The sequence below is a fragment of the Cetorhinus maximus genome, chromosome 5 (genome assembly GCF_964194155.1).
Source record: "Cetorhinus maximus chromosome 5, sCetMax3.hap1.1, whole genome shotgun sequence".
Taxonomy (NCBI): domain Eukaryota; kingdom Metazoa; phylum Chordata; class Chondrichthyes; order Lamniformes; family Cetorhinidae; genus Cetorhinus; species Cetorhinus maximus.
The window spans coordinates 105,479,873-105,501,851 of NC_135883.1; the positions used below are offsets into that span (position 1 = coordinate 105,479,873).

Here is a 21,979-nt window from a genome sequence, read left to right on the forward strand (position 1 = left end):
AAACTCATCAGTTCTGGCAACAGCTGTGGAGAGAGAAACCAAGTCAACACTTCAAGTTCGTATGACTCTTCAGAGCTCTGAAGAGTCATACAGACTCGAAACATTAACTCTGTTTCTCACTCCACAGATGCTACCAGGCCTGCTGAGTATTTTCCAGCATTTTCTGTTTTTATTTCAGATTTCCAGCATCCACAGTACTTTGCTTTTATGCAAGAATCTATCAAACTCTGCCTTAAAAATATTCAATGGCCCCCCACTGCTCTCTGCGGAAATATAATTCCACAGACTAACTACCCTCCAAGAGAAAAACAATTCTCCTCATCACCATCTTAAATGGGAGAACACTTTTTAAATTGTGTCCCATGGTTTTAGGACAGAATTTTCTGCCTGTTGGGCGGGCGGGCCCGACCCAATCTCCGGCGGGTGGGGAGCCGATCCCCATCGGAGAAGCGGGCCGCACCGCCATTTTACATGGGCGGGCCACCCAGCGTGACGTCCGGCGGGAAGCGCTACGTGCTTCCTGTGCGGGCAGGGGGGATTCCCTAAAAGCGAGAGTGTGCTGCTGACCAGTTGACGGGCAGGAACCTGTCACCTACATTAAATTCTGCCCTATGGTTCTATGAAATGTGCGATATAAATGCAAATCTTTCTTTCCTTTTATTCCTTAGTATATTTTAATTTTAACAAAATTATCATATTCTTTGTTGTCTCCATTTGATTATGGCCTTCCACTATCTGTTTTCTTCATTCTGTTTGTTCACTTCTTTCCTCAATTTAACTCTCATTTTAAGGTTGTTCCTCTTCCATTTTCTTTACCTTCTCTCTTATATCTCCAATGTAAACATTCCTCATTCCATTAGGGAAGCTGTGTTCAAGTGTTCTGGATCTTGATGCAGTTTCAGTGGAAGAGGAGCTATGCTCCTAGGATCCTAATAGTCTTCACCTTTTCCCTTATAGGAGACATTATGACACCAGCACCTAGTATATGGATTTTCCGCACCCTGTTCATTTCCTTCACCATTTTGGGCTGTTTTTTAGCCGGCTTGTTGTTGTATGTCAAACCATCTAACATCTGGATTTATGCTCCATTGGAATCTGCCACATCAGCACTTGGTGTGAAAAATCCCTTTGTGACAGGTGCTGAAGAGAATGAAACTATTGTGCTCATTTGGCTTTGGCCTTTTGGTCATAGATTCAAGCTGAATTCTTGTGAATCAAAGTTTAACACCCATAAATGTCACATGACTGCAGATAGGAACCTCTATAACAAATCCCACGCTGTCCTTTTCCATCACTGAGACATAAGTGGAGACTTGTCCAATCTGCCCAAGCAGCCACGACCAACTTTTCAGAAATGGGTTTGGATGAATTTGGAGTCACCTACCCTCTCTCCAAAAAAAACTGGACTTGACCAGCTCTTCAACCTGACCTTGACATATCAGCGGGATTCAGATATCCAAGTGCCTTATGGATCTCTGATAATAAACAAAGTTCCATTAGCTTCTGAATTGCCTAGTAAAAGCAGTCTGGTGTGTTGGATTGTAAGCCACTGGAACACTAGTCATGCCAGAGTGAAGTACTACAATGAATTCCGCAAATACATTAACATCAAGACATATGGTCAAGCCTTTGGGCCAAGGCTGAACGATAATAAATTGATGTCTACCATATCCAGTTGTAAGTTCTACCTTGCCTTTGAGAATTCAAAAGATTACATAAATGAAAAGCTCTACAATCCTTTATGTGTTGGCACCCTACCTGTGGTCTTGGGGCCATCTAGAAAAAACTATGAAAATTACATTCCGGCCGATTCTTTCATTCATGTGGATGATTTCCACTCAGCCAAAGAGCTTGCGGATTACCTGCAGAGGCTGGATGGTAATAAAGACTTGTACATTCAATACTTCAAATGGAAGAAATACTACACAGTAAGGATGGCTCATTTCTGGGATGAACATGCATGTAATGTGTGTGAGAATATAAAACCACATCAAAAATATAGATCATGCTCCAGTTTGGAGAAATGGTTTTGGGATTGAACTCTAAAACATGCTTTTGATAAATATCATGAATCATTAACAATATCTATGGAATTCAAGTGATTTCTCTCTCCAAAATAAAATACTTTTAATTAGTTATTTTGTTTAACCAAAAAGAACTCTACAGCCTTACATCGTTCCTGCTTATGTGAAAATTCATCATGCTTCTGAAACAGCAGCAGTGAAATTCTGAGCATCAAATTCTCATCTTAAATTGACTTGAACTGGAAAGTGTAATTGCTTTCCAAGATAAACAATTTTATTTTAAAGAAGCTTCACATTGTCTTTCCCCTGCCATTGCCACTTTAGAACAATATTAGAAAGGATAATCTTTATGAGAAATTAAGGAGAAAGTGTCCTGAAACAGATTGTATAGCCAATCAGATATTTCAATTGGAGAGACATGATTTGACTTACATTATGGTTTAAAGAAAATAACTTTAAATGATTTACAAGTACTGTAAAATTCCATCTATTTTGAGTAGATTAGTAATGCTTTGTTTCGAATTTATAACCTTTCTTGACGTTTGAGATCTAAACTTGCTGCAGTAATGACTTTTTATACAAAGTGAATGAACTGACTTGCAGTCCAGCTCTGCAGCCTCTAACAAAGTTCCTCTGTGATTTGACTGGTAGTAGGACTCAATCACCAGTTGAAAATGGACAAATGTTTTACCATTTATTACAGGCACTTTGAACTCCTATCTGCTTATCAAATAACCAGCAATGGGCTCAAATTTAACACCCACCTGGGCCAGGGAAGTAGTTAGAATGGAGCGGGAGATTTATAATTCCTTGTCCACTTCAATTTGGCTGACTGCAGTTATCAATTTCAGACTATTAACTTCAATTATGCAGACCAGGCGCTGATGACATCATATAAGCCCCATTCAGACTGCCACTTTAACTTGAGGCCTGAACAAGGCCCCACTGGTGGCTTCCATGCCTGACAAAACCTGCTGGGAACCATTGCCAGGGCCAGTAGAGGGCCAACAAAGTAAAGTGTTTTTAGTTTACTTGTGGGCCAAGAGAAGAAGGAATGCTTTCTAGGCCCCCATAAGGAAACCCTGGGGCAAATCAGCCCTGGCTTCCTTCCTGCTCCTCTGACAAGGATTCTCTTCCCAGACCACTTACCTTTTGCTGGGTTCTCAGCGATAGCCTCTTGACACCAAATTTCAATCACTGAGCAGCAGTTACATGTCATCTTCACTCTCATTTTGATTGTGAAGACAGCAAATGGCATGCTAATAACTCCCTGTGATTAAAATCATCTGAGGCAGTCTGCTGCCACTCACATAGATCTGCAGATCACATTTCCCTATTCCTGTCTGACAAGTAAAAGTAAGGTCAATGGCCAAATATTGTTGTATGTTTCTGTCTTCACAATCAAGGCTTAAACCTTTCTTTGCAGTTTTAAGCAACAAGTCACGTACTTTCTAGATATTTACCGTGTCAATTATTTGATGCCACTGATGTTAATTAAATATTAGTCCTCAATTTATTATTATATTATTAAATCACAGAATTATAGAATTACTACAGAACAGAAGGAGGCCATTTGCCCCATCATGTCTGCACCAGCTTTCTGAATGAGCATTTCACCTAGTGCCATTTTCCTGTCTTCTCCCCATAACCATACAGATTGCTTTGCCTCAAATAATCATCTAATTCGCTCTTGAATACCTCAATTGAACCTGCCTCCAACACACTCTCAGGCAGTGCATTCCAGTTGCTAACCACTCACTGCGTGAAAATGTTTTTTCTCATTTTACCTTTGCTTCTTTTGCCATTTATTTTAAACCTGTGCCCTGTCTTTCTCGATCCTTTCATGAGTGGGAACAGTTTCTCTCTGTCTACTCAGTCCGGACCCCTCATGATTTTGAATACTTCTTTCAAATCTCCTCTCAACCTTCTTTTCTCAAAGGAAAAGAATCCCAACTTCTCCAATCTATCTTCATAACTGGAGTTCCTCATCCCTGGAGCCATTCTCACAAACCACTCCTGCACTCTCTCCAATGCCTTCACATCCTTCCTAAAGTGTGGCCCCCAGAACTGCACACAATACTCCAGCTGAAGTCTAACTAGTGTCTGGTACAAGTTCAACATAAACCCCTTGCTCTTGTAATCTATGCCCCTATTAATAATGCCTAGGACACTGTATGCTTTATTAACTGCTCTCGCAACCTATCCTGCCATCTTTAATGACTTATGCACATACACGCCCAGGTCTTTCAGCTCCTGCACCCACTTCAGAGTGGCACTCTTTGTTTTATATTGTCTCTCCATGTTCTTCCTGCCAAAATGTATCACCCCACCTTTCTCTGCATTGAACTTTATCTGCCACCTCTCCGCTCAATCCACCAACATGTCTACGTTCTTTTGATGTTCTACATTGTCTTCCTCACAGTTTACAATGCTTCCAAGTTTTGTATCATCTGCAAATTTTGAAATTATTCCCTGTATTCCAAGATCTAGATCACTAATATATCAGGAAAAGCGAAAGTCTCAATACTGACTCCTGGGCAACTACAAACTTTCCTCCAGCCCGAAAAATAACCATTAACCATTACTCTCTGTTTCCTGTCGCTCAGCCAATTTTTTATCCATGTTGCTACTGTCCCTTTTATTGTTTAAATACAGAATGCAAAGAGAGTCATCATTTTATAATACATAATTATGCTGTCTGGATAGGTTATACATTACTTACATTAATGTAAGAGAGCAAAACCAACCTTTTAATTGAAACAAATAACTGACCTATTCAAAACAACCTGTTACTTGGAATTATCTATGAAGATGATTTGAAACACATATTGTCATCCTGTATGGTTTCTCTATCCACCACTGCAGTGTCACTTCATGAAGCTCCAAAGGATCCATCCTAGACCCTCTCCTTCTCCTCATCTATATATTATCCTTTTGGAACATAAACTGAAGAGATGTGGCAGAATTTTCACCCTGATATGGGAGCAAAAACACAGGTAGGTGTGTGTATAATTTTGCGCCACCTGCCAGCGTGCTGGTTTGTGGACACCATACCCCATTTCACAGCCTACCCTCCACCATGGTAGCCCAGCAGTTGTGAGCATTTTTATTTCAGATTTTTTTAAACTTATTGAGAGGGAGCCTCATGATGGAGGCATCCTCTCTCTCCCTTTACCTGCGATGGCAGAATATTAATATCCTTATCCTAGTGTTTAAACCTCTACATGGCCTCACCCCTCCTACCTCTATAAACTTGGAGTGCTACACCTCTTTCCTGGACCTCTCTATTCATCTGACTCCTGTCGTGGATCCTTTTCACCACCATTGTGGTCATGCTTTCAGCCACTTATAGGCTCAACTCCCTTGAATTCCTTCCCTAAATGCCTTCCACTTTACTTCTGCACTTTCCTTTTCTTTAAAATGCTCCTTAAAAACTACCACTTCCACATGGTTTCGGTCACTCCTCTTATTATAACAGCCTGACTCAGCATCATTTTTTATGCTTATGTGAAGAACCTTGAGATTGTTTTTCGACATTTCAGACACTATAAATGCAAGCTTTGTTCTTGTCAAGCAAATGGCTCTAAGACGACCTATCATTCCTCTTCAACAAAAATATGTCTTTATTCTACTTTTTGGGCTGGAGATGCTGCCTGTTCAGCTGTCGTTTACTGGCTTTGGCATAAAATTGGGTTGCAAGGGCAGCAGTTGGACCTGTCATGAGAAATTCCCTCCTTCAAATGATTGTTTATGGATCACACAATGCCCTTGCACTTAAAACCTGTAGCTAGTCCAAAACGGATTCATCCAATGTGATTCCCACAACTATCAGGATGGCAGTGATATTAAATTGCATTGGAAATGCTCAACAATTTGGCTAATCTCACTTTATCTACAGCCTGAACCCCTTCTCAATCTTATTTTATCTTATCTTGCGGTCTGTCCCCTGTGCTTTATTTAGCATGATAGACAAGACAATTGAAGTAATAAGTGGATTAAATTCAATTTGTTTAGCTAATTTTTTCTTAAAGTCAGTTTCTTTCCACTTTTGAAATGACCGTGAATCACGTTTGGTGGGGATTCTGTTGCTACTGACAACCAGCAAAACCTTTCATCTCACCAGTGTGACATCTGTTGCCTGTTCACCTATTTTTGTACGATTTTTGGATAGATATATTTTTACAATTGAAAATTTGAAGTTACTGAGTTTCTAAACAAACACATTGATGTAACTGAAGTAATCAGCTGTTCAGAATGAAATCTTTGTATTTTTTTAAAAAGTGATAATTGCACAATGGAATTTACTCTATGAATTAGGGGAGTTAACGTTCCTCTCTCACTAAAAATTAATAATATCATCAAATGATTTAAATTTTTCCAAGAATACATAGAAATAGATATAAATATATGTATATTGACTACAAAATAAAGGTTCAGGGACTGTACAATTTGGTGACAAGATCACAAGTTGAACCCATAAATTGTACGTACTCCTCCTACTCTTTTGTAATTCACTAAAACTTTCTGCATGTTGTAAGTTATAATATTGGATTTTACAGCAATACCTATTCTGTTTAGAGAATGACTTTATAGATACTATCTTGTATTGTTTCTATACTTTTTTATTTCAGTTGCTCTGGTTACATTAGGCTATTTTTCTCTATGTGCATTGTTGAAGGGATTTGTTTTACTTTACTAAACTCTGGTTTATCATGAAGCTTTTGCTAAAAAAAACACATTTTCTTGAATTTTACACACTGTGGAACATCTACCCCATTGTCATATATTACATCTACACCATATAAGATATTGTATTAGTGGTATGGAATTAACCTTATAATGTGGCTTGTGAACAAGTAAGGTCTCTGATTCTTGAATCTATCGTGGTTTTATGTTCACTATTGTGAAATTGTTTGGTGCCTTTTAGCTGACTGAAACCTCTAGAAGCAGAAGGTATTTCCTGAACTCTGCCCCTAATGGCTACATTTTTCCATCACAAACACATGAAATGTCTTTTATTTATTATTATTATTATTTACAATCTGCTAATGAAATCTTAAGAACATTAGTTTTAAAATGTGCACTTTCTGAGATTTTATGCTTCTCTTAAAGGTTTTACTAAAGCTTCAGTAAGAAAGTAGCATGAGGAGTATATGATGAAATTAAAGAATATTTTGCTTTTTTAAAAAGATTACCTCGAGATGGAAATTTAATATATTTCTAATAATGAGGGTGCATTGTATTTCATGTGTTTTAATTCAACAAGAGGGGGGAATTTAAATGACTTGCCAGCTTGAGAGTTCCACAGATCTTATCCATTTTTAAGCACATCAATGGGCTAGATTTAAAACCCCCACCAAGACAACTTTTAGCCGGCGGGGAGGGGTTCACATAAAATAAAGAGGAGTTCCAAGCCCACCAATTTCCTGCCCACCCCCGAGCTGTTCCCCCATAATTGTACCCGGGTACTGAAATCAGCAGCCTGCCTGCCATATTTGAAGAAATAGTTAAAGGTCATTTGAGCTTGTTACAAAGCCAGTTGACTGGGATATTATGCAGTCCATGCCATAATATGGTTGACATGAGCAAGTGGGTGGGAGTGGGCAGTACACTTTTTGAGGCCAGGATAAAAAAGTGCAGGAAGGGGGATACATTATTTGGGGTGATGCCCTCCACACATCGGGAGCACACCCCCAAGATGTCACCACCCCCTTCATTCCTCACTGCCTCCCTAGACCTTTTCCTCAAAAGGCTGAAGCCAACGAGTCATGGTTCAGAGTGCTGGGTGACCAAAATTGCTTCTGAGTGAAGGTAGCTTCAATTTTAAATATGCCTGGATGACAAAATATGTCCTGCCCCAATTCACCCACCGGGAAAAATGTTGTTTGCCAGATTTTGGGGTGGGGCTTCTGGAATTAGGGCTCAGGTGCTGGGCCCGCCTGACGAGGTGAAAATTCAGACCTATGACAGGAGGGGAGATTTCGGTTTGGGCCCATAATGCGTGCAATATCAGTGGTGTGCCCACCCAAGGACAGAGGTAGATACGGGCCTCATTTAAATTACATCCACATTTTCAAATCATGCACGGTATGGACTCAACCTGTCTCTACATCTTCGTCCACCTTCATTCCCTTCGATACTCTTCAGATTCTTATTCTACCCTTTTGGACATCCCTATTTTCACTTCAGCTGAGAAAGGACCTTGCTGGTTTGCTACATGTCAGGCACTAAGTAAATATAAATCTTTCCTGTCTACTTACATTATTGAGGATAAGAAAATTATAAACTTTACAGAGGAGTCTTCAAATCACAGATTTTATGAACTTGCTCTGTTGGCACAGAGATTTTATACCAAGAGCACAACTTCAGAAAATCTAGCCTTTAATGATTGGGCGTGAGAAAAATCTAATTTTAAACAACCCTGGAGTGTGCTAATTCAGAAATAAGCTTGAAATGACAATTAACCCAATGAATAACACATACTCTTATGAAAAAAAATCTCTTTTCCGTGTAGAATAAAACATTTGAAATTTCACCCAAATCTGTCAAAAATTATTAGAACGATTATTTTGATTTTAGTTGTCAATTCTTATGTGCAGAATTTTCTGTCTGGCGGGAGAGGAGGGGGGGTGAAGCGTGAGCGGGCGCAGGCGTGTGTGGACCCGATCGGCGCTCGCGATCATGCCCATGCCACCATTTTACGCTGGCGGGCCAATTAAGGCCCACCCAGTGTATTCCCCGATTCCCAAGGATAGCGGGAGTGTGCGGGCGGCGGCGGGAGTGCACAGAATGCCGGGCCCAATGGCGACCCAGCTGTCTGTTTAAAAGAAAGCCTGGCAGCCTCCTGTAGGTTACTCACAATGTCCGGTGCTAGGCCACAGCAGAGGGTTTCGGGTAGTAGGCTTGGCTGGAGGGTAGGTCAGCAGAGCAGATCAGGCTGGAGGGTAGGTCAGTGTGCCCTTCGTTTTTCTGATGATTGCCTTGCTGCCCTCCTCGAGGAGGTGGCAGCACGGCGGGAGGTGTTGGTCCCCCAGGATGGAAGGAGGGGGCACCCCCACATGACCAAACGTGCCTGGGAGGAGGTGGCAGAGGTGGTGAGCTCCCGCGACATGGTGCGACGCACCTAGACCCAGTGTCACAAGCGCTTCAATGATTTGTTGCTCTCTGGAAGGGTGAGTACCATGTTGGCACTGGGCATTTAACCCAGCAGGCTGCCTCACCCTCTGCGGTCCCACCTCCAAAGTCTCAGTGTCATGACTGCATTGAATCATTGACGGCATTTTTCCTTTGCTGGGTGGGCAAGCAGTTAGTGCCCATGCTGAGGTCAGCCTGAGTGGGTCATGAGAAGATGAGTTTTTCCCCACAGCATGTGTTGATCTGAGTCCCACATGACTGGTGTGGGGGCAATCTGGAGGAGCTGCACCTAGCTGCAGACTCAGAATCCCAGGACATGTCCTAGTCAGGGTGATGAGATGGTGGAAGGGGAGCTTCAAGGTGGCATAGGAACGAACCTTCTGCTGCCCTCTATGCTGCACGTGCTTGCACCTCCTTGCTATGGAAGGAAATATCGTGTGGTTCCTAATGTGATGTAGGCAGCATGTGTCCAAGGGGGAGGTGGGGGGTGGGGTGGGGAGCAGGCCTAGCATCTTTGTCTGGCTGATCGGCTGCAGCGGGGTAAGAAGGCACTGGAGGCCTGATATATCCTACTCTGGTTGGGATGTGCCGTGCATGAACAGAGTCCATGTGCAATTTGCCCTAATCAATGCTCTTCTCTCTTTTTCAGGAGAAGAATGCACAGAACGCAGCCGAGGGTGTGAGGACTGGAGGTGGCCAGGCTCAGCTCTCCACATTAAGCCGCTTTGAGCAAGAGGCCCTTGAGCTGGAGAGGCGCCATGCACCCAGGTCTACTGGTGTTGGTGAGGCTGGGGTGCCTTGGCCAAGTATTTATGCCCAACAGTGAGGTCAGCATTGTCCCCCCAATAGCCATAGCACTGAAGATTGTTAAATTAGTTATTGTTGCAACATTCCTGGGCCATTGGTTGTGGAAGGTTGAGCACATAATGAGCCAGAGGAGCAGGGATGAACTTTGTCATTGTCTGCACGCTAACTGATTTGTCATGCTAATTTGTCCTAATCATCTGACAGATATAGTTGACTGTCTGCCTTGAGAGATGAAGCCTCCTTCGGCATTGCACCTCAGACATATTGAGGTAGCTGCTTCGCTGCCTGTATACCCTGGCAGCAGGATAGTGGCATGTTCTGCGGCCCTTTCCGCCTTGGACCTCCTGTTGACCCTGCACCCCTTGTCCTTATCCTTGTTCTTCCTTTCAGCATCATCAAAGCACGGCCGGGAGGAGGAGCAGCAGATGCCCCCTCTCACACCTTAGGGGCCTGAAGTCTCACCAGTGCCACACCATCTCTGTGAGGCAGACAGCAGCGCAGATACTAGCATCTCAGTAGGAATTAGAACAATGGCTAGTGTCCCGGGGCACAGTGGTGAGGGCACTTTACAGGCACTGGAGGAGCTGGCAGATACAGAGAGTGCCCATGGCGCCAGCAGTCGGAGGACTGCAGGAGACCAGGCACATGCTCAGCCGATGCCTGATGATGTGCCTCTGGAGTCGTCCGCAACGCAGCAGGTGCAGCAAAAGAGGCCGGGTGTGCGGGAGCATCTGGGTGAGATACATGAGGCTATGCCTGGTCTCTGTGGCGGAGGAGTCTGCGCGGACCATCACCGAAGCAATGAGCCACATGTCCAAACGCCATGCGTCCTCCATGGAGAGAGTGGCGACTCTCGTGGAGAGGCTCCTCCAGGAGACCCACCAGGGCTTCCTGGGGATGCGCTCTTACCAGCAAGCCCTCACACTGGCAATGAGATCAGCTGGTCACTGACAGTGTGGGAGATGGTGTGGGCATCAAGCTTCCCAGCTCATTGCCCATCCATCCATGGTGAGCAGGGAGGTCCGAAGTGACCTCACGTCAATGCAGCTGCTGCCTGTCATCTCTGCAGGCTCCTCTCAGGGAGCTCCAGATGAGGGCGGCAGCTCCTCCGCCCCTCTCCCAGTGACCATTGCATCCGGTGAGGCTGCGACGACTGGGGAGATGCCAGCTGTGGAACTGGCAGCTCCCTCCCAGGCGGGGCCAGCGCAGGCTCCACGGGCCAGAGGACGACCGCCAAGGTCATCGAGGCCAACAGGACAGCAGAGTGAGCAGGTTGTCTCAGATGCCACTCCGAGCGATGGGGCAGCACCAAGACTTATCACCCAGAAACGAAAGCACAAGGCACCTTAGGCACACCATGGGTTTTTCACTGGCGCTTTTGTGTTGGCCTGAGATGAGGTCCTTATGATTTCTTTTTGATTGTTAACACTATTGTTTTCTCTTTGTGATAAGTTATTTTGCTTCACACATTAAATGCAGATGTGTGACCATGGCTGAGGGTGCCTTGTTTCTTCTGCATGTGTATGGTTGACAAAAGTGTAATGAGTGAGTTGTTGGACATTCAGCTTTATGTACAAGGCCCTTATTTACTGCTGCTGACCGGGCAGATTTTGCACTTATGTGTCGAGTATCAAGGCGGCAGCCCAGGCTTGTCCTGGAGGTCCATCTGTGGTGTGTTAGCTGAAGGTTCATTGGATTAAAGCCTCCCAGGTGTCGCTTCCTCCTTGGAGTATGCCCGGGTCAGCATCTACCCCCTCAGCATTTCCCTGTGTGTGCTCATTCTTGGACTCACTGCTGGACTCATTGTGTGCATCCGCAGCCACTGCGTCGACATCTTCATTGTCCACCACGTCTCCCCTTTCCAGCGCAAGATTGTGGAGAGCACAGCATGCAACCACTATCACAGAGACATGATCCCCGAGCGCTCCAGGCACCAGAAGCACATCTTGAGAAGACCAATGGTTCTCTCCATCACAGCCCTTTTGAAGGCGTGACTCCTACTGTACCGCTCCTCAGCTTCTGTTCTTGGATGGCGGAGAGACATCATGAGCCACCTTCTGAGGGGATAGCCCTTGTCACCCAGCAGCCATCCATCCAGCCGGGCTGGAGCACTGAAGAACCCCGGCACCTGGGAGTGTCTGAGGGTGTAGGCATCGTGGGAGCTGCCTGGGTACCTTGCACAGACTTGTAGAATCAGCATCCTGTGGTCACACACTATCTGCACGTTCATGGAGTGGAAGCCCTTCCTGTTGACAAAGGCACCGGGCTCACCTGCTGGCGCCTTGATGGCCACATGTTTGCCATCTATTGCACCCTGGACACGGGGGAAGCCAGCAATGGCTGCGAAGCCTCTGGCTCACTGTGTCTGGCTTGCCTGGTCCCAGCGGTAGTGGATGAAGATCAATGCCCATCTGAACAGAACGTCTGTAACCTGCTTGACACAAGTGTGGACAGCTGATTGGGAGACACCACAAAGATCACCCATCGAGCCCTGGAAGGAGCCAGAGGCATAGAAGTTGAGGGCAGCTGTGGCCTTCAGAGCCGCTGGTATGGGGTATCCACCCACAGAGTTAGCGGCGATCTCAGGCCCAATCATCTGACAGATATAGTTGACTGTCTCCCTTGAGAGATGGAGCCTCCTTCGGCACTACACCTCAGATGTATTGAGGTAGCTGCTTCGCCGCCTGTATACCCTGGCAGCAGGATAGCGGCATGTTCTGCGGCCCTTTCTGCCTTGGACTACCTCTTGACCCTGCACCCCTTGTGTCTACGCCTCTCCTCCCAAAGGTGGCTCCCCTGGAAGCTGAATGTGCACTCCTGGCCACCTCCCCCTTCTAGCCCTCCCTTCCCCTCAGAGGAGCTGCCTACAGTGGATAGATCAGCACCCATACCCAAGCTAAGGGAAGGCTTCCTGAAACCTGCAGGCCCGGAAAAGATTCCTCACTGCAGAGTGCTGACCTGAAGGTTAAGTGTCCAGGAAAAGCAGCTGGGATGTGTTCTGAAATACTGCAGATCACACAGGCAAGTTTCAAAAACTTTCAAAAATAAATACTTCACAGAGCAGATTCACCACTGAGCCCTCTTATCCTGCCCGTGGATGAGGTTAATAGAAATGTCTCCTACCCGCCTGCCCGTTGCGCCCGTGCGCCAACCCGAAGATCGCATGGGTGCCGAAAAATCGGTGCCAATTGAACACTAAAGGGCCTTAAATGGCCCGTTAATTAATGGCAGGCGCACGTCGGATTTCATTGCGCGCACGCCCTACAAAATATCACAATGGCGCGTGGTGATGTCAGGGCGCTCAACGCGTCATTTTACACGCGGACATGTGGGGCCCACCCCCTGCATGCCAAACGAAAAATTCTGCCCTATGTTTTTAATTAGTCCTTTGTTATTTAGCCAGCTTGCTGAATACCAGGGATCCAGGAAGGAAACAGATATTTTAGAATCATGCAGTAAATTCAAACCATTGCAATGATTTATTCTGGTAATTTGCTTCCTCTAGAGTTCTTGAGTCCTCTAGTGCACCCTAGTTACCACATTCATTTATTATGTTAACCCTCTAAACCAGTGTTCTTCACTATTTTTCAAGATCCGCGCCCCCAATTGGGTCCGCGCCGCCATTTTACACGGGTGGGACAACTAAGGCCCGCCCAGCATGTGATGCGCCCGGAAGCGCTGAGCACTCCCTGTGCGGGTGGGGGCTCCCTGAGTTGGGGCCTGCGCTCTTTCGCGGGCATGCGCGAGGAAGAGCGCAGAAATCTGTACCTCTGTGCCTCAGGGAGATTAGTTTAAGATTTAAGAATTTAAATAAAGAAAAGAAAACATTTCAAAACATTCCCCCTCATGTGACAGTGTCACATGAGCTGGGACATGTCAATGAATTTTTATAAAAATTTTTATTCAATTTATAAACACTTCATGAAACTTCATCCCGCCCGTGGATGAGGTTCCCTGAAAAATGCGAAGGCCGCCTGGGCTCTTCGCCTGCTCGTCAGCCTTAAGGTTTGATGGGCAGCTCAGTTTATTAGTTTAATTAGTTTTTAAATGGCCTTAATAGGCCTTTGACAGTTTGGCGGGTGTGCACGCCCGCTGAGCTGAAAATCTAAATGACGCGCGGTGACGTTGGGACGCACACCCGACATCACCGCGTGTCATTTTACGCCTCAGTGAGCTGAAAATTCTGGCCATGGTGATATAACTGTCACTATATAATGCACATACTTAGATATACTTATTGGCGCACATTGTAGCATGTGGTCAATGTAACATGTAAAGAAGGCTGACTTTTGATAGGCTCGGTACACATTTTTTAATGTTAAGAATAAAGTAAATAGAAACATAATGCGGGGTTTGGCTCCAGCTCGCCGCCACCCTCTGAGGATAGAATGGTTACTGGAAATGGATGGATGGATGGAGTCTGGGAACCGCACTTAGGGGAGAATTTTCTGTTCGGCATGAGGGGGCGGGCCCCACACAGCGACGTGTGAAATGACACAAGCTGACATCAGGCGTGCGCCCCGACGTCACCGCGCATCATTGTGATCTTTCGTTCGGCGGGCATGCTCCAGAGGCGGCTGCGCACCCGCTGAACTGTCAAAGGCCTGTTAAGGCCATTAATAAAACAATTAAAGATATTGACAGGGCTGCCCGTCCAGCCTTAAGGTTGGCGGGCAGGCGAAGAGTCTAAGTGGCCTTCACATTTTTCATGAAACCTCATCCAAGGTCGGGATGAGGTTTCATGAAGGGTTTATTGCATTAATAAATATTTTTCGAACATTTTAAAAACGTCCCAGCTCTTGTGATGCTGTCACATGAGGGGACATGTGTAAAATAATTTTTTAGCTTCTTTATTTAAAACTCACATTATGAAATTAATCTCCCTGAGGCAGCTCCGTGCCTCAGGGAGATTTCTGCGCTCTTTCGTGCACATGCACACGCAGGCCCCGACTCTCCCTCCTCCCCCCGCCCGCACAGTTAGTGCTAATTGGCCCACCCATGTAAAGTGACGGCGCACAGCCGATCGTGGGCGGCGATCAGCTCCGCAACTGCCCGCGCCCGATCCCGACTGGCTGTCCGACAGGGAGAAAATTCTCCCCTTAGTGTCAATGGGAGTCGGCAGAGGACTTGAGGGCCTTGCAATGAAGGACACTGCTCTAAACCACTCTGATATTTCGTGAGAAGCAAAAATAAATGTGGACGTTGCTGCAATTAAAAAAAGAGCGTTCCTCAATGCATTCTTCAATTAAAATATCTGTTTCACATGAGGAAAGAGAGAACAGTGTGGAGATCAGAATAACCCGGGTAGCGTTGAATGAATTTACTCCACTGTGGCATCTTGACCTTTGAAATATCATTTTTTTCCCTCTACTCTTCTCTAAACAGATAACTGTTATTTGTCAAACTTCAAAGACTGCAACACAATAAAAAAACATGCTCCTGTCAATGTACAAAATAAAATCAGCCAACCAGAAATCACCATTGGCTGGTGAATGTGCTCTGTAAGGGATTCTTTGCCTGACATCAACAGGGGATGCAGACAGTTGCTATCTGAAACGTTGTTCCATTGGCCTATGTACATAAAGCAATTTTTACAGTTAAAACTTTGATCTTGAAAAAAATATCCAATCTCGAATTATTTGGAACACATGAAGGACTAAAAGATTTTCATGTAGAGGGAAGATCCTACAGAGTCACTAATCTCCGCATCGAAATTCTTTAATGTGCTTCTTACACAAAGCTCCACCTTGGGAGCACAAATTTATGAAAATATACATTTTAGCACATTACTGTAGAGGGAAGCATTTCAAACAGTTTCCACTGAAAACTGTATTTGCTGCCATTAAATTATTGTTGCGATATTGCATTAAACCCAGGACAGCCAAGTAAAGAGTCTAAAAATCAACTCTAAAGAATTAAGAAACTCAGTCTGAATAATATTACAATAGGTATGTGGGAGGTAAAGGAAGGTGGTTACAAACTGGTTAAACTGCCATTTTTGTAATCCAATCAGTTCCATAGGAAAGGTTTCTGACTAAATTGTATAGGATCGGAATCATATGTTGAAAATTGAGACATGGATAAGGTTTTTTTATATGAAGTGCTGTTTGTAACAACCTGTACACGGCAAAAAATTGACCAAAACACTGACTAGGTGAAGGACAAACTTGGGACTTGATAATTTTCTAATTTCAGGAAACTTAGGCCGAGATTTTCTGGCCCCATCATGGCGAGACCCACCACGGGAGATTTGGCGACCCAACCAATAGTCCATTGACTTTTGGCGGGGCCAGATGATCCCGGTGGCAGGAAAATCTCACCCTTAGTATATCAGAATTTCATATCAATGGCCGGAATTTTCCGGCCCCATTGGCGTCGGGTGTCATAGCAGGCAGGGGAGGGACTATACGGCGAGAAGACCAAAAATCGGCCGTCGTGAAACTAGTTTGCTAGCGCCTGCTCCACCAGTCAATTGCAGGCTGCGTTTCTCACCGCCGCACGTCGGGAACCTAATTTCAATAGGTTAAGATCTCATTATAAGCCCTGCTTGCCGGAATCATCCCCCATGCTGGAATATCCGGGCATATCGCCGTGACTGCACATCAATGTGTTTCACAGCTGTACATAAGCAACGTGCACCTGGCGAGCTGCACTTCGCTTGGGACTTCGAGGTTTGTTTGCCTATCTTGTTTTGGGCAGCACTCGCGGTCATTAGCGCCAGGCTTCGCAGGCAGCACCACATCACTTTTAGGGGCCTCACAGGCAGGTCTCTACCTACCAGACCAGCCATAAGGCAGGGCTGGCTTTTCAATGGCTGCAGGGCTAGGGTTTGCTTGGGGAAGGGGGAGTAATGGCCTCAGCAAGGGAAAAGGCTGCAGGGCGAGGGCTGTACTGGGGAAGGGGAGTATCCCAGGGTGTATTGGCAGTGGGGGGGGCGGGTGGTTGGGGGTGGTAGATGTTGATCCGTGTAAGTGGCTTCAAGATGGTGAGGGCTGAGGAGACAGTCTCTAGATGTAATGAAGCCAGATGGAGATGTGAGGGTCTGTGTGAGAGAGCGGGTGGTGATGTCTCTTGAGCTGGCAGTGAGTGAGTTACCAGTAAATGTATGATGGCCTTGTGAGTCTGTGAGTTTAGAATGATGAGATTGTTGCCTTGCCCTGGTGGCATGGACGAAATCATTCATCCATTTTCTGCATTGGATGGCCGACCTCTTGTGTGCAGCATTGACACTGACCACCTCTGCCACCGTCACCCAAGCTGGGGTTGTGAGACCCATGGGCCTCCTGCGGCCAGAGCAGGGGTACAGGACATCATGGAGGGCCTCCACGGTGTCCAGGAGGCGTCCCAGGGATGTGTCACTGAATCGGGGCTGCACTCATCTTGGCTTTTGGGGCCATGTCTTCACCAGAGCAGTCCTGAGCTGCAAGCATTGAGAAGTGTGTGCGCGGCTACAGCTTAAATATGGCACCCTGCGTGAAGAAGCAGCAAGGTAATGTGTGGCGGGCAAATCTTTGGCCACCCCCAGCAAGACGGTGTGTTTCCTGTGGCTGCATAATTAACGAGGTGATAATGAGATGAAATGGCGCAAAAACCCACCATTGCAGCCAGCAGGTAAAATTACTTTTTCCCACCTCTTACCACACTTAGTGCAAATCTGGGACAATTCTGTCCTATATATTTGACTATATTTAGGTTAACTATATGCCAGATGTTAAACACCACTTCATAGCTCCTGATCTTAGTGCCAGAATGGAGGGTTGAGCTTTTTCAGCGTATATTAAAATATTTTTTGATGTATTAAGTGTATCAGTATAAATTGTTTTGTAATATCCACCTTTGCCCTTGTGTAACAAGACATATAAGCATTCAGCTCCTGACCTTCTTATGCAAAAACAGGGCTTGAATTGTGCAATTTCGATTAAAAGTTGAATGCATCAACTTGCTTTTACCAAACTGAACCAAACAATTACATACAGAAAATGATGAATACAAAAAATGAACATCATAATTTTTTAAAGGGAGTTGTGGTATGTTTCTATTTTATATTTTCTTGACTGTAGGTTGTGGGTACCAATGTAGAAATGTTATCTGGCTTCACCTTTGTGCTACTGCAACACAAACCAAAAAGAATTGTATAGATGTGTTTGTGTTGGCTGCTACTAGGACAAAATATTTATTTAAAGCCCCTGAAAGAAATTGACTTGACACTATTAGCACCAGCAAGGAACTAAAAATTTCTGAGGTATGTGACTCTTTATAGTTCCTGTATTACCATCAAGTTATATAGTGATATCCATATTTGAGATGTCGAGTTGTCCTGAGACACTTTGTGAGCTGACGCGTTTGTTGAACATTCCATCATATTTTAAGTGTGTTTTGCAGTGCGCTTACTTAAGTAGGTGGATGAAAATATGAAAATTGCACTTAACTTTGTATTGTAACAGGACAAAAATCTTAAATAAACATGATACAATTCCCTGAGTTCTGTTTTTCTATTATTCTTACACAATTAAAAAATCTTTCAAAATAAGGAGATACATATGCTGAGACATGCAGAAATTGAGAAGTGAAAAGGACACTGACATCACTGCACACTCCTTTTCTCTGTACATCTGCTCCAGCTCCACATGCTCCAGGATACCTGCATTCCTTTAATTCTGGCCTCTTATGTATTCCCAAACATATTTGCAACACAATTTGTAACCGTGCCTGCAGTTGCCTGGGCCCTTAGCTCTAGAATTCCCTCCCTACACCTCTCCACCTCTCTACCTCACTTACATCCTTCAAGACACTCCTTCTACCTTCCTCTTTGATCAAGCTTTTGGCCATCTAACCTAATGGACAAAAACTCCCTATTTCCAAAGGGCCGATTTAAATTGGAGACTTCAGATGGCTCAAACTCCTGGGGAACTATACTACTGACCTCTTCAATCCCCCACTGGATCACCCGACTACCGTCCAGCCCGCCAAGTACCCCCCACCATGCCCGACTACGTCCTCACGCCCAACCCTCAACTACCCACCCAACAACACCGCCCCCCCACACCTTGTCCCACCCCCGGCCATACCCCCAACCACCCTCCCCACCCCAGACCAACCCTTCAACTACTCTCCCACCCCAGAACCGCCCACCGGTACTCCTCCACCCCCGACACCCCAACTACCCCACCCAGCTGCTAACTTGTATGCTTTACTGTAAATTTGTAAATACTTCTAAGAGTTAATAATGACTTGCAGTTAACAATATGTATATCTATGAAGACTTCTTCAGACCTACTGAACCATATCCAACACCCTACCATAAGGTGGCAGCTTGTGGAAAAACCCAAGACCTCTCAGAATATGCAGAGAAAAACTAAAATGCTTGAAGACTGAGAAAAAATTCAGCAAAGCAGTCTGGCCTGAAAAGAAGTTCCAGCTGCAGAGGCACAGAGGAAAAATCACCAGGAAAAAGCTCCAAAGAAAGACTTGGAAGCTGAAGGCAGAAATGTAAAATTCCTTACTGCAGCAAAGACTCCATTGAATGAAGTCCAGTGTCAGATCCCAGAGTGCAGAGTCAGCTGCCCAAGCATGTGTGAGCTGAATCCTTTAAACTCCAGACTACAGCAAGTTCTGAGAAATCTTTAAATGATTCAGAGTCAGAAGTGGATTTTGAAAAATTCCGTCACTAAAAGCCAGATCCCTGAACTGGCACCCGAACACGTGGCATCTGAACTCGCTCAGAAGAGGGGAAAAAATAATTAATTTGAAAGACTCACTGTTAAAGAATCAACTTGAAAGACCAGTAAAGGCTAGGGTTCGATGCTCTCACAACCCTGAAGCATAGCACTGAAACAGAGAAGTCTGCAGCTCGTCAATCCAGGCAGCCGCTGCTTAAAATATTTTCAAGGCTAAGCGCGAAAGCCATTGCAGTGGGAACCCGCCAAGGCTGCAAGTGTGGGTAAATCCCCTTGTCTTCAAATGAATAACAGCACCATTTTAAATTTTAGCAACTTCTTAAAACAGAACCTACACTTTTAAAAATTTAACCATAGGTCAAAATTCCACACTTCCAAATCAATTCAAACTAATCCACGGCCCAGATCAATCACATAATTGGGGACCTTGGAGGAAAATATTCCTAAAATACAGCATTGTTTCAGGTTTAGACAAAAAGTCAGAAGCAGACCAGATTAACATGCTGCTTTACTCAGTAGGCCCAAATGTGGACAACAATATTGCAAGATAGGGAATCAATGAATCATCTTCTAAACCCAAAGAAGTGCTAAAATCATTCGACATTTTAATATATGAAGCAATAAAATACTTGGAAGCGCTAAATTTAACAAATGAGTCCAGCAGCCAGGAGAACCTGCTGATTCATTCATCAATGAAATGTATAGGATGGCAGAAGGTTGCAAATATGGAGAATTAAAATGTGAACTCAGAAATGGAATTGTAGTAGGAGTAGTGGAGAAGCAGTCTCTGACCTCATGTAAGCAAAGGAAATTCTAACTGTGGAAAAGGCAATCCGGATAGTTAGGCAGAGAGAACTCCATGAGCAGCACAAACCATTTTAAGGCAAGAAAATAAACTGTAGTCTAGAGGCCAACCCACAGTTCAGCTGGTTACGCAGCAAAGACACATAGATACTCCAGGCCAGGGAAAGCAACATCCAAACCAGCCAGGAGAGCGACCATGCCAACGCTGGTGGGAAAAGCGCCCCAGCAGATGTGATCAATGTCCTGTGAGTTCAGCCCAATGCTTTCAGTGCCACAGGATTGGACACTACGGCAAAATGTGCAAGGCAAAAACTCTGAAACGCACAGAAGGCCCAAAGATTATCCACGAGGTCGAGACTGCAAGCCCGGAAGATACACAGCCTTGCTTCTTGGGTGAGGTCAAAGATCTTGGTTTCTCATTTTGGAATGTGGACATTTTAGTCAAAGGTCATTTAAGAAATTTTAAATTAGACACAGGAACCAGCATAACAGTCCTGTTGGACAAAGAACCGTGGCTAAAATACTTCTGGCTTCGAACAACAGACACACCGTTCTAAAGGCCCGAATGAATCTGATTGCCAGTCATAGGCATGATTCTGGATCCACTGAGATATGGCAGCAAACAAAACTTCAAGGTGATGTACATCATCCGTAACCAGCCTTGCTCTCTCTTGAGCAGTGATGTCGGTGTGGACCTGGATCTCCTCAAAATAACAGAAGATGTCAAGGCAACCACTGTTGTTAATCATGCAGAACTGCAAGTTCCTGAGAACTCAAACAAGAAAGAGCATCCTGAATGGGACTTCCGCTCTGAACAGTCTTCTCTTTTTGTGGTGAAGGCTTGTCCATTCCCATTACAAATGCTAGAAAACCTTCAATGGTCAGACCAGTCAACCACCTAGGAGGTATCCATGGCACCTCCAGTGGAGGATGTAAAAGAGAGACAGCAGTCCGATGATCCTCAACCTCCAGCCCCAACAACAGTACAACAGGTCAACACTGCAACCACCGAACATACGCTGCAACTCCCAGCCAACATGCCAAAGCCACAAGAGATGCTGGAACCTGGTAGCAGCCCTCCATTGCCGACAGCAAAACACAGAGGTGATTATGCCACTCATTCTAGCCACAGGAATGCTCATCCTCTGCCACAGAGGACATCACCATGACCCAACGATGATGGAATAAGTAAAACAAATGTAAACAATAATCACTTAAAATGCATTGGATAAAGATTTAGGGGGAGATGTAGTATAAGAGTCTGGCACACATAGGGTTAATGTGGGACTGAGTACAGTACCACCCACACAGTGATGTAAGAGGCACATGACCCACACGCAGGGTCAGTTTAGTGTTGAACAGAGCCATGTGTACCAGCAAGCGTGGAGACAGCTCTGAGCTTGTACTATTTGCTGTGTATTTGTAAATAATTCTAAGAGTCAATAAAGACTTACAGTTAACCTACAACGACTTCTTCAGACCTGCTGAACTATATCCAACACATTTCAACAATAACCACTCCTCCATCCCCCT

General features: G+C 44.9%; 1 pseudogene; it reads left to right on the forward strand.

The window, feature by feature from the left end:
• LOC144680331 (4-galactosyl-N-acetylglucosaminide 3-alpha-L-fucosyltransferase 9-like) overlaps nt 1-2,039 on the forward strand; it is a 41,887-nt pseudogene extending 39,848 nt beyond the window's left edge.
• Nucleotides 2,040-21,979: the final 19,940 nt, after the last annotated feature.